Source organism: Cricetulus griseus (genome assembly GCF_003668045.3).
Source record: "Cricetulus griseus strain 17A/GY chromosome 1 unlocalized genomic scaffold, alternate assembly CriGri-PICRH-1.0 chr1_0, whole genome shotgun sequence".
NCBI classification, from domain to species: Eukaryota; Metazoa; Chordata; class Mammalia; order Rodentia; family Cricetidae; genus Cricetulus; species Cricetulus griseus.
Window position 1 is genome coordinate 96,537,111 of NW_023276806.1, and position 12,604 is coordinate 96,549,714.

A 12,604-nucleotide genomic window follows, 5' to 3' on the forward strand; every position below is an offset into this window, starting at 1 on the left:
CAGACCCCCAGCACCAAACCAGGCACATCTGGGTGGAAATTCTCACACCAGACCAACAGGAAAGGAGGAACATCTGGTTGAAAATTCTCACACCCCACCATCACCAAACAAGGAAATCCTACTAGGAAATTCTTACACCACTTCAGCAACAAAAAAGGAACACCTGGGGAGAAATTCTCAATCTCATCAACAATTAATGTAGAAAATCTCAACAAAAATTTCTGAAACCCCACTAGTACCAAAGAAGGAACCACTCATTGGAAATTTTCACACATAAGCAGCATCAAAGGAAGAAAACCTGGTTGAAAATTCTTATAACCCACCAGCACCTAAGGAGGAACACCTCCATGGAGGGAAATTCCAACCCCACCCTTCAGTACCAAAGGAGGAACATCTCATTGGAGATTCTCACATCCAGCAGCACCAACCAAGGGACACCTGGGGAGAAATTCTCACACCCAAAGCCTAATAATGAGGAAAACCTCATCAGAATTTTCTGAAAGCCCACTAATACCAAATGAAGAACACCATTTTGGAATTTCTCACACCCCAGAAGCACCAAATGAGGAACACCCCATTGGAAATTACCAGACATCCCAGCACCAACCAGGCACATCTCAGTGGAAATTCTCATCCCAGACCAGCACCCATAGAGGAACAACTCCTTGGAAATTCTCACACCCAACCATCACCAAACAAAGAGATCCTACTTAGAAATTCTTACACCCCTCCAGCAATAAATGAGGAAAGCCTCATCACAAATGTTTTAATCCTACCAGCACCAAACAAGGAACACCTCTTTGGAACTTCTCATGCCCCATCAGCAACAAAGGAAGAACACCTCTTTGGAATTTCTCACACCCCACAGGCACCAAATGAGGAACACATGAATGAAAATTCTCATAACCCAAGAGCCCCAAACACAGAACACCTCTTTGGAAATTCTCAAACCCCATCAGCAACAAAGGATCAAGAGCTCATTGAAAATTGCTGACACCCCACCAGCACCAAACAAGGAACACCTCCTTGGAAAATCTCACACCCTACCAGAACCAAACAAGGAAATCCTACTTGGAAATTCTAACACTCCACTAGCAACAAACATGGAAAACCTCTTTGGAAATTTTCATGCCCCTAAGCACCAAAGGAGATCCTCCTGACTGGATATTCTCACACCCCACCAGCACCATAGGAAGAACTTATCATTGGAAATTCTCATACCCAACCAGCACCAACCAAGTAAGTTCTAAATGGAAATTTAATACCCCTTCACCACCAATCAAGAGAAACCTCTTCAGAATGTCTCCCGAGTGTTTGTGAGAATGGCAATCTGCCTCCTACAATACTGGTGAGTTTCACTTTTGAGTTTCTACAGGTCTTTTCAACATAATTTCTGGGATCCTGTGTTTTGTAAAATGATGAATGTTTAGATAGCCCATCCATGAGGGTGATATCCTTCTAAAATAGTGACTCAAAGAAATTAATTCCAAATTAATTACTTAAGAAATAGTTAAGTTAGAGTAATGTAATTCAAGAAAATTGAAAACAAAAAGAAAAAACATAGTAACAAAAACCTATATATTCCTATGTCTTCCACTAATTTCCACAAAGATCCAAACCCACCAGCTTGTTGGAGGAAATGGGTCTATGGGTGAGACCCTCTGGGTCCCCAAACGGCAACTCTTCTAGCTTCTTTCATGATCCCATATTACTCTGGAGCCTTCCTTACTATGATTGTCTCTAAAATTATACCATCTTATATTCAAAATATCTAGAGTGCTTTGTTTACTCTTTGGTTTGTTTTTTTCTACACAAGATTTCCCTGTGTAGCTTTGGATCCTGTCCTGGAACTAGCTTTGTAGACCAGGCTGGCCTCAAACTCAGAGATCCACCTGCTTCTACTTCCTGACTAGTAGTATTAAAGGTATGCATCATCACTGCCCAGCTTGTTTTTATTATAAATGAATTATGCATAAGCATTTTCTATGCTATATATTAACCTTTCACCCCAGTGGAACATATTTACAAGCCATCTAATATGGCATGAGCTATTTTTCTAATTTTTTAAAGATTTGTTTATTATGTATTACAGTGTTTGGCCTGGACACCAGAAGAGGGCACCAGATCTCATTACAGATGGCCATGAGCCCCCATGTGGTTGCTGGGAATTGAACTCAGGAACTCTGAAAGAGCAGCCAGTGCTCATAACCTCTGAGCCATCTCTCCAGTCCCTGGCATAAGCTATTTTAAAATGACTTTTTATTTTTTTTTTGTCCTTGGTATTTTGCCTATACGTATGTCTGTGTGAGGGTGTCAAATCCCCTGGAGCTGGAGTTACAGACGGTTGTGAGCTGCCATGTGGGTGCTGGGAATTGAACCTGAGTCTTCAGGAAGAACAGACAATGCTCTTCACCACTGAACCATCTCTCCAGCCCAGTCATGAGCTATTTTAAATGTTACTAAACTGCCATTGAAAATACATATTTACAATCCATTTTGGCATTATATTCAGTGTCAGGAATTTATGCTACATACGAACAAGTTTATTGTGTCCAATGCATAATAATTTCTGCTAATTACTGCCCTCATCTTGTGTATTTTACAATATTTTCTGGTAATCATAATTATAATCACCTCAAATTATTGGATAGTAGAGAAAATACTCAGTAGTCATTTTTACATACAGAAACCATGGAAGAGGGATTGATACTTCCTTGGGTTCCTGACTGTGACAGTATCTTATGACATTGATAGTTGAAAATAAGAAGTCACAGATGAAGGAAATGAAAGTCTCTCAAAGGAAGGGTAATGAGATATATCTGTGTTTTTAAACACAGATTTTAAGACTCATAACAGAGCATAGGACAGACAAGAAGTAATAAGAAGTAATACTAAGGATAAAGGAAATATGCCAACAGTAACTGAAAGTGACATGCTTGGGAAGGATATTTATAGGAGAGAAGGCAAGAGTAAGAGGAGACCATTCATTAAAATGCTTGGGAAACAGAAGTGTGAGTTAATGGTGAAGAATAACTGATTCCAACAAAACCCCAATATTTCAAATTAGGAAAAATGGATTGCAGGAGAAAATCCATTTGGAAGCTAAGAAAGAAAGAAAGGAAGAAAGAAAGAAAGAAAGAAAGAAAGAAAGAAAGAAAGAAAGAAAGAAAGAAAGGAAACATCAGAAAGAAGAAAAAATCAAAATCTTCATTCCTCCCAGTTAGCTCTGGCCCCTTGCCTACCTTTGTTCTGATTCACAATAGGAGACACAGTGCTTCCAACATGTGGATCTGTAATAATAGAAGCATGCCTTTATCTTACACAGGACAGGCTCTCTAGTGATGAAAACAGACCATATAAAGAGAAAGTCTTCAGGACAACAGCCAACAGATCCTTCTAAACCTCAAAGAAAAGCTTGATTATGGGGAGGAAGTACATTTGAGTAAGGAATGTGTCATTGTTGTAGCATCTGTCTTAAAGGTAAAGAAAGTTTTGGCATCCTCCACACTCAGCATTCCTCTAGATGCATAAGTCCTTTCCTTCTTTGAGATAAACTGATGATGGTAGTTAATCTGCTCTACCCCCAGGAGGATTGTCTTGAATGTAAAAGAAAGTTTTAAATTGTCATCAAATGAATGGAAGGATGACACCATTCCCTGATTTCATAAAGTTGTAAATAACATCTCAGCAGCATTGGGGCATGTAATGATATCAGAGGATTGGGATAATTTGTTTGTTTGTTTGTTTTTGGTTTTTTGAGACAGGGTTTCTCTGTGTGGCTTTGGAGCCTATCCTGGCACTCTCTCTGGAGACCAGGCTGGCCTCGAACTCACAGAGATCCACCTGCCTCTGCTTCCTGAGTGCTGGGGTTAAAGGCGTGCGCCACCAACACCTGGTCACATTGGGAAAGTTTTTAAATAACACTTTAACTGAATTACATACAAATATAAGCATATGTGTATATATATATATATATTATATTTATATACACATGTAAATATACACATACTTTGATGGATCAACTCCTAATTTAGCCCCTGAAGGACCCCAAAATATTGCTTGCTATATTTCTCACCTTTCTTCTCTAATATCCATGAGGCATGTAGGATATCTTGGATATGTAAATTATTGAATTATTATTTTGAAAAGATCATTTACAAAAATTTGATTTAAAATCCATCAAACATTCTAGAAGATAAAGCCTTCTGCTACTGTCTATGAACTGTATTATTCTTGTTGGTTTGAGTTCATAACACAGAAAAATCTTATCAAATATTTAGCATGGGCGAAAATATTAACACAGGATTCACTACAATAATATGTGAAGAATGATAAAGGGGCTAAAATTTACCAGAATCAACAGTTCCTGCCATTCAAAATCGGGTATATTGTAAACACAAGTAATTCACTGTATAGAGTTGAGCTGAGGTTCATAGTTGATTTCCTTGGTTTGATAATATTTGACTCATCATTTTGAGGAAAACTCATTTTATATGAATTGATGTAAATCTATAGTCTAACAATGTTTGTATCAAGATGACAGTTTATGTTTTATTTAGCAGTGAGCAACAGAACAACTTATGGATCCCGTAACATTGAAGGTCATAGTGTTCTCTAGAACCAACACCTGGAGTCAGCATCTGGATGGCCAAGCGATCTTCCTGTCCTTGATTTTCTCAGTAACTGGAGACTTGAATCAAATCCCCAGAACTCCACTGGGCTACATCCTTTACTTTCTATAGTATTCCACTGAAGGCTATTTTTGGAAGCCACTTACAGCATTTAACAGAATTTATTTGAATCTTCTGGTTTTGTCCTGAAATGAGAATTCCTTTAAAAGGTATTGACTATGCCACCATCAACCAAGAGGAACCAAAAGTGATGCTTTTAGAGTATGGACTTTGGCCTTGAGTAAGAACTTCTCAGGCTCCAACTCATTCCATGTGAGGGTTTCCTTCTACCTCCCACTTATCCATAGTGCATAAAAGCTTATTATATGACATTCCTTCTGTTCTATTTTATAATATTAGTTACAAATATTTTTCAGTTATTATAGTTATGTTGTACTGTATATTACACATTCTTTATTGTTATAATAAATGTCATTCAATAATTTTGTTGCTTAGACTTTTTCATGACTCTCCATAGTCTTTGGAGGATGCTGTCCAGCAGAATTCTCCTCTACCACAGTAACTCAGGGACCTGTAGTTATGTGACAGAGTCACTAGAATCACTATGTTAATCTTTTCTTTGAACTCCTGCCACATGAAGGGATTTAGGAAACTGGATTTCTCCATAATCCCTTCAAGTTTCATACTTAGTTTAGTAGTTTAGTAGCTCTGACAATACTGTTTACAAAGGTAATATCCTGGTATTCTTAACTAAAGACACCTTATATTTTATGCTTGAATGGGTTCATAAGGGAAATATTTCCAGTCTGTAAACTCAAAGCTTCAGTTAACACAATTGTTTTGTTAGCATCTCCAGCCTCCTTAGGACTTCATCAAGTAAGTGTAATTTAATTTGTTTTGGAAGAACACCCCTAATTATTTCACAGAATTTACCCTGAGATACTCATAGATTATCACTTTTGCCAGATACTTTTTACCCCTTTGAAAGTTAGCACATGGTAATCTAATCACACAAGCATGAAGATAAATGGAGCTGCTGGAGCCTGTGAATCCGAAAATTATAAATCACATAGCTCAGAGGTTGAACAAGGAGCACATGACTGTAGAGATACAAACACAAAGACTTCTGAATGTTGTGTTGCCAGGAAAGAGTTCTTCCGATAAATCCACTGTTGAATTCAGTTTGCAAGTATTGTATTGAGAATTTCTTCACTTGTATTCATAAGGGAGATTGATCTACAATTGGTTTTATTTTTGTTGAGTCTTTATGTGGTTTTGACATCAGAGTTATGGTGGCTTAGTAAAAAGAGTTAGGAAATTTGTCCTTCAGTTTCTTATTTGACGAATAATTTGAGGCATATTGGCATGAGTTCTTTGTTTAAGGCCTGGTGTCATTCTGTGTTGAATCGATCTAGCTTTGGATATTTGGGGTTGGGAGATTTTTAATCAGTGCTTCTATTTCACTAAGGATTATGGGTCAGTTTAAATTGTTGATTACACCTTAGTTTAAACTTGATGGATCAAGATATTCATCCATTTTATTTAAGTTTTCCACTTTTCTGAAATGCAGATTTTTGAAGTATTTCCTTATGATTCCTGAGTTTCCTCAGGATCTGATTAAAACCTTCCATCTCTCATCTAATTTTATTAATTTGGATACTCTCACTCAGTTTGTAGGTTAATTTGGCTATCATTTTCCCAAACTTGTTGACTTCTCTGCAGGACCAACTTTTCATTTATTTAACCTTTGTTTTGTTTGTGTTGTTGTGTTTCATTTGATTTACCAATAGATTTTATTACTTCTTCCCATATATATTCTTTTTGCATAACAATCTTCTACAAGTGTCATCAAGTTATTAATAAGATTCACTCCAGTATTTTCCTGTAGGCACTTAGTGCTTTGAACTTATCTCTTAGTCCTACCTTCATTATACCGCATAGTTTTAGATATGCTGTGTTTTCATTTTCATTCAATTCTCTACAAGTTTTTAATTTCTTTATGGGTTTTGTCTTACCTCACTGTTCATTCAGGAGTGAGTTGTTCAGCTTCCATGAGTTTGTATATTTTCTGTTCTTGATATTCAGCTTTAATTCATGGTGGTGGGATAAAATACAGGGCGATTTTTCAAGTTTCTTATAGCTGTTGAGAGTTGCTTTGTCTCCTTATTCATGATCAGTTTTGAGAAAGTTCCATGAGCTGTTGGGAAAAAGTAAATTCTTTAGTGTTTGGAGGGGGCGTTCTATAGATACCTTTCATGCACATTTGATTATGACCTATTTTACTCCACTGTTTCTCTATTTAGATTTGGTGTGAAAACCCAATCTATTTGTGATATTGGGGTATGAAGTCACACTATCACTGTGCTAGAGTCAACGTGTGATTTCAGTAGTAGTGTTTCTTTTACAACTTTGGTGCACTAGTGTTTGGTGCATGAATGTTTAGAATTGTCATGTCGTCTCAATGTATTTTTCCTTTATTTAGTATATGGTGACCTTCTCTACCTCCTTAGTTTATTTATGGTGTGAAGTTTATTTTGTCAGATATAAAAAAATTAAGCCTGTTTGCTTTTTGGGACCATTTCCAAGGAATACATTTTTTTCCTTTTACATTATGTGATGTTCATTCTTGATATTGAAGTATATTTCTTAGATAGAGCAGAAAGATGGATCATGTTTTCTAATCCAAACTCTTAGTCTGTGTATTTTTATTGTGGAAGGGAGATTGTTAATAATGTTGAGCGTTATTAATGAGCAGTGTTTATAATCTGTTATTTGTTGTTGCCATGTGCTTTGAACCCTCCTCTGATAAACTGTTATAGGATTATTTATCATTTCTGTCCTCTTGGTTGTAGTAAACCTGCCCTCAAATTGGGGTTTCCCTATTGTAGACTTGAATTGTTGGACAGGCATTGCTCAATGTTGATTTTATTGTGAAATGTTTGTCTTCTTCTGTTCATGTGAATGACTCTTTTCCTGGGTATTGGTCTAGGCTGGCATCTGGGGTCTTTGACAGGTTTTAAAATTTGCCCACATCCCTCTGTATATAGAGTATCTACTGAAAATTCAAATGTTAGGCCTGGCATTGGTGGCGCACGCCTTTAATCCCAGCATTCGGGAGGCAGAGGCAGTCGGACCTCTGTGAATTTGAGGCCAGCCTGGTCTCCAAAACGAGTGCCAGGATAGGCTCCAAAGCTACACAGAGAAACCCTGTCTTGAAAAACCAAAAATAAAAATAAAAATTCAAATGTTAGTCTAATGGATTAGCCTTTATATGTGATTTGGTCTTTTCCTTTGCAGCTTTTAGTATTTTCTTTTCTCCATACACTTAGTCTTGTGATTATTATGTGTCATAGAGGATTTCTTTTCTGATCCTGTCTATTTGGTGTTCTGTATGGCTATTGTTTTTTTTAAACAGGTATCCTTTTCTTTATTTTGGGAAAAATGTTTTCAGACAAATAATATACAAGTAGCTGTTTTGTTATGTCCAATATGGTCAGCATGAACTTAGACTAAAGTTCTACAAGAATGAATCAAAACTGAACCACCCACTGACCTCACACCAGATTAGCACACAGCAATTAATAGCACCATGGCAGAGTTTGGTACTTTGAAACAGGATATCTTACTCTGTTATCCAGGTATGCCTCAAATTTGTGATTATTTTCTGCCTCAGTTTTCTAAAACCTAGGATTACAAGTATGTATATAACACCTCTAGATGGTCACAAAACAAATATAATAAAACATTTAAATTCTCTGTGTGTAGCTAATCATCATTAAAAATAAAATGATATATGTTAAATATGATGCAAAATGTTCATTAAGGTTAGTGTGTGTGTGTGTGTGTGTGTGTGTGTGTGTGTGTGTGTGTGTACATGGGGATAAAACAGCACATGTGTGGAAGTAAGAGGACAACATGCTAGAGTTGGTTCTCTCCTTCCTGAAACATGAATTTAGGGAATCTGAGGTCAACAAGTTTGGCAGCAAGTGCTTTTTCCATCAGAACTACCTTCCCAGCTCAAAGCTGAGGGTTTTGAAAATCTATCAGAGGTTTACAAAAGAGGCCAGAACTCAGCTGGGCACATTGGTGTACACCTAAAATCCCAGAGCTTTGGATATGGAGTCAAGAGGATTTTGAGTTTCAGGACAGCTTTGTCTACATAGCAAGACCCTGTCTTTAAACAATGCAAATAAACACATGCAAATGCCCATTATGGTAGCCCATATCTTTGAGCTCAGTATTTTGTAAGCTGAAGCAGGAGGATAACTATGAGTTTCAGACCAGCCTACAGTATCCATTGACCCTGTGCCAAAATGTTTGCTTCCCAAAGGAGACAGTTACTTTTTTTTTTTTTTTAACTCTTTCCTAACCTAAGGAATGTCTATCCATTTCATTGGGTAGGGTAAAACCAGTACTTAAAATGAGAAGACTGTTTCTGAATAGGCTAGCCTATGCTTCCGTTTCCCACAGGCTGCCTGCTGTTCCATGAAGTCAGCTCTTCTCTTAGACCTGTCTTAATTCTCAAAACCCCTTTGGAAGATGTTCACCAGATTGCTTACCAGGAAACCCTGGCTTCTCCCATAAACCTGTACGGGGGATGAGTTGACCTCAGGGAGGCATAGTCCCTTTACTTTCTCACACCAACTTATTACTGACAGGATAACCAGGGACTTACACAACTCCTCTGAGATACCTTATAGGCCTTTGGGCAATACCCTTAGCAGGTAGGATGTCCTCTCCCAACAGGGCACTTCCATCTCTGTCAAAGGAAAAAGCAAGTCCCTGTCGCTATGGGTGCCCTTCTCCTGACCTGTGCAGCTCTCACCATACCAAAGGCTCCCCTTGCTGATTACATGAAAAAAACTATTAGAAACATGGAGAAAAGGGGAAAAAGTAAGTAATGTGGGTCAAGGGCTCAGAGACTCATCTTGAGTCTGCTCCTCTTCCTCACTCTCACCTAAACGAAACCAGTGATCCTGTCTTCTCCTTTTCATTCTTCAATTCTGGAGGGACTGTGAGAGTGCTCTACATCTCCAGATCACCCTCTGGCCTTTCTTCCAGTATACCTCAACCCTAGAGAGAGACTGCAGAGGGGATGTCCTAGGAAAGAGAGGGGTGGCGTAGTGTCAGTTTATGAGTTATAGTTCGTCTTAAGAAATCCCAGTTTCCCTCCCCCTCACATGCCAACTTCAGGTCAATTGGTCAAGATTCACTATATTTTAAAATGTAATAGAAGTGTTTATGATGAAAAATCAATAGATTCAGGGAAATTGTTTCATGAAATTCTACTCATATTCATGATAAGAAAACTTAGAAAACTGTCCTAGAAGCATTATCTATTTTTGTTATTGGAATACATCTCCATCCTCTTCCCCATATATCGCTGAGTCTGGCGGGGAGGATTTGATACTTCATATCCCTTTTGGGGCTGAGGCATATGAAAATTCAAAGTATTTTCAGATTATATTTAATGAAGTCAGAATGTCCAAGAGTAATAAAACAAATGATAGAAAGGATAATTATTGTTGTTGAGAGTGCAATCTGGAAGAGTGACTATGAAATTCAATGCGGAGGTTACTCAAAAAGACAGAAATATATGTGGCTCAATATCCAGCTTTACCTTGGACATGTATTCAATGAATTCTACATCTCACTATAGATGTTTATTCATCCACATTCAGTTCTTTTCTACTTATAATAGCCAGAAACTTGAAGCGGCATATTGCCTATAGGCAATAAAAATGTGGCTCCCTGGGCTTTTTTTGGTTGGGAGACTTTTGATGACTGCTCCTATTTCATTAGGGGTTATAGGTCTATTTAATTGCTTATCTGTTCTTGATTTAATTTTGGTAAGTGATATCTACCCAGAAAATTGTCCATTTCCTTTAGATTTTCAAATTTTGAAGAGTACAGATTTTCAAAGTATGACCTGAAGAATCTCTGGATTTCTTCAGTGTCCGTTGTTAAGTCCCCCTTTTCATTTCTGATTTTGTTAACTTGCATGTTCTCTCTCTGCCTTTTGGTTAGTTTGGATAGAGGTTTGTCTATCTTGTTGACTTTCTCGAAGAACCAACTCTTCATTACATTGATTCTTTGTATTGTTTTGAGTTTTACTTTATTGATTTCAGCACTCAATTTGATTATTTCCTGGTGTCTACTCCTCTGGGGTGAGTTTGCTTCTTTTTGTTCTAGAGCTTTCAGCTGTGCTGTTAATTCTCTAGTGTGACTATTCTCCAGTTTCTTCATATGGGCACTTAGTGCTATGAACTTTCCTCTTAGCACTGCTTTCAAAGGTTTGGGTATGTTGTGTCTTCATTCTCATTGAATTCTAGGAAGTCTTTATTTCCTTTTTTTATTTCTTCTTTGACCCAGGAATGGTGCAATTGTGAATTGTTCAATTCCATGAGTTTGTAGGTTTTCTGCAATTTGTGTTGTTGTTGAATTCTAATTTTAAAGCATGGTGGTCTGAAAGACATAGGGAGTTGCCTTGCTAGCTTCTGCCTGAGCCCCTCCCTTGCCCCCCTCCCGGACAAGAGTGGACCCACCCTGAGTCCGGACACACCTCACCCTTGTCCACTCACTGCCCTCTGCCCTCCGGCTGCTACCTTAGCCCTCTGCCTGCTGCCTGAGGGAAGAGACCCCACCTCCACACATTGGAAGAAGGGATGGGAAGACAACAGAACAACAGAAAGACCAATATGACACCACCAGAATCTAGGGATTCCACACCAGCAAGAACTGAACAGCACAATGCAGAGGATGAAGAAGAGATGGACCTTAAAAATTATCTTATGAAGATGATAGAGACCATTAAAGAGGAAACAAGAAAATCCCTTTAAGAAATAGAAGAGAAATCAGGCAAAAAATTAGAAGAAATGGAGGAAAAGACAAACCAAAAAATTCAAGAAGTAAACAAATCTCTTAAAGAATCTAAAAACAGCCAAGAAAAAAAAAAAAAAAAACAAGTGAAGGAAACAATTTAAACAGTTCACAGTTTGAAAGCACAATTAGAAACAATAAAGAAAACACAGAATGAGTGGATGCTGGATATAGAAAAACTGGGTAAACAATCAGGAACTTCTGATGTAAGCATAACCAATAGAATACAAGAGATGGAAGAGAGAATCTCAGGTGTTGAATACTCAATAGAGGATATATAGTCAACAACCAAAGAAAATCTCAAGTCCAACAAATCCCTAACACAAAATATCCAGGAAATATGGGACACCGTAAAAAGACCAAACCTAAGAATAATAGGTATAGAAGAAGGGGAAGAAAATCAGCTCAAAGGTACAGAAAACTTATTCAACAAAATCATAGAAGGAAACTTCCCCAACCTAAAGAAGGACATGCCTATGAAAGTACAAGAAGCTTACAGAACACCAAATAGATTGGACCACAAAAAGAAGTCACCTGGCCATATAATAAAACACCAAACTTACAGAATAAAGAAAAAATATTAAGAGCAGCAAAAGAAAAAGGCCAAGTAACATATAAAGGCAGACTTATCCGAATTACACCTGATTTCTCAATGGAAACTTTGAAAGCCAGAAGATCCTAGATAGAAGTTCTACAAACGCTAAGGAAACATGGAAGCCAGCCCAGACTACTGTATCAGCATAGCTTTCAATCACTATAGATGGAGAAAACAAGATATTCCATGATAAAACCAGATTTAAGCAATGCATATCCACAAATCCAGTCCTACAGAAATTACTGGAAGGAAAACTACGATCAAAAAAACCATAGGCAATGGATAATCCCTCTTTACTAAACACCAAAAAAAAAAAAAAAAAAAAAAAAGTGGGGAAATCCACACACAATAATACCAACAACAACAAATCCAAAACAAACAAGAATCAACAATCAATGGTCATTAATACCCCTCAATGTCAATGGTCTTAACTTGCCTATAAAAAGATACAGGCTAACAGAATAGATACAAAGACAGGATCCATCCTTCTGCTGTGTCG

At 37.6% G+C, this 12,604-nt stretch overlaps 1 long non-coding RNA gene across 1 annotated transcript; it reads right to left on the bottom strand.

Moving 5' to 3' along the window:
- Positions 1–4,522: 4,522 nt before the first annotated feature.
- LOC113831525 lies at positions 4,523–9,730 on the bottom strand. The gene is made up of 2 exons (XR_003481084.2): positions 9,589–9,730; positions 4,523–6,828 (listed from the first exon to the last, which is right to left on the bottom strand). It is a non-coding gene; the product is annotated as an uncharacterized LOC113831525 (long non-coding RNA).
- Positions 9,731–12,604: the final 2,874 nt, after the last annotated feature.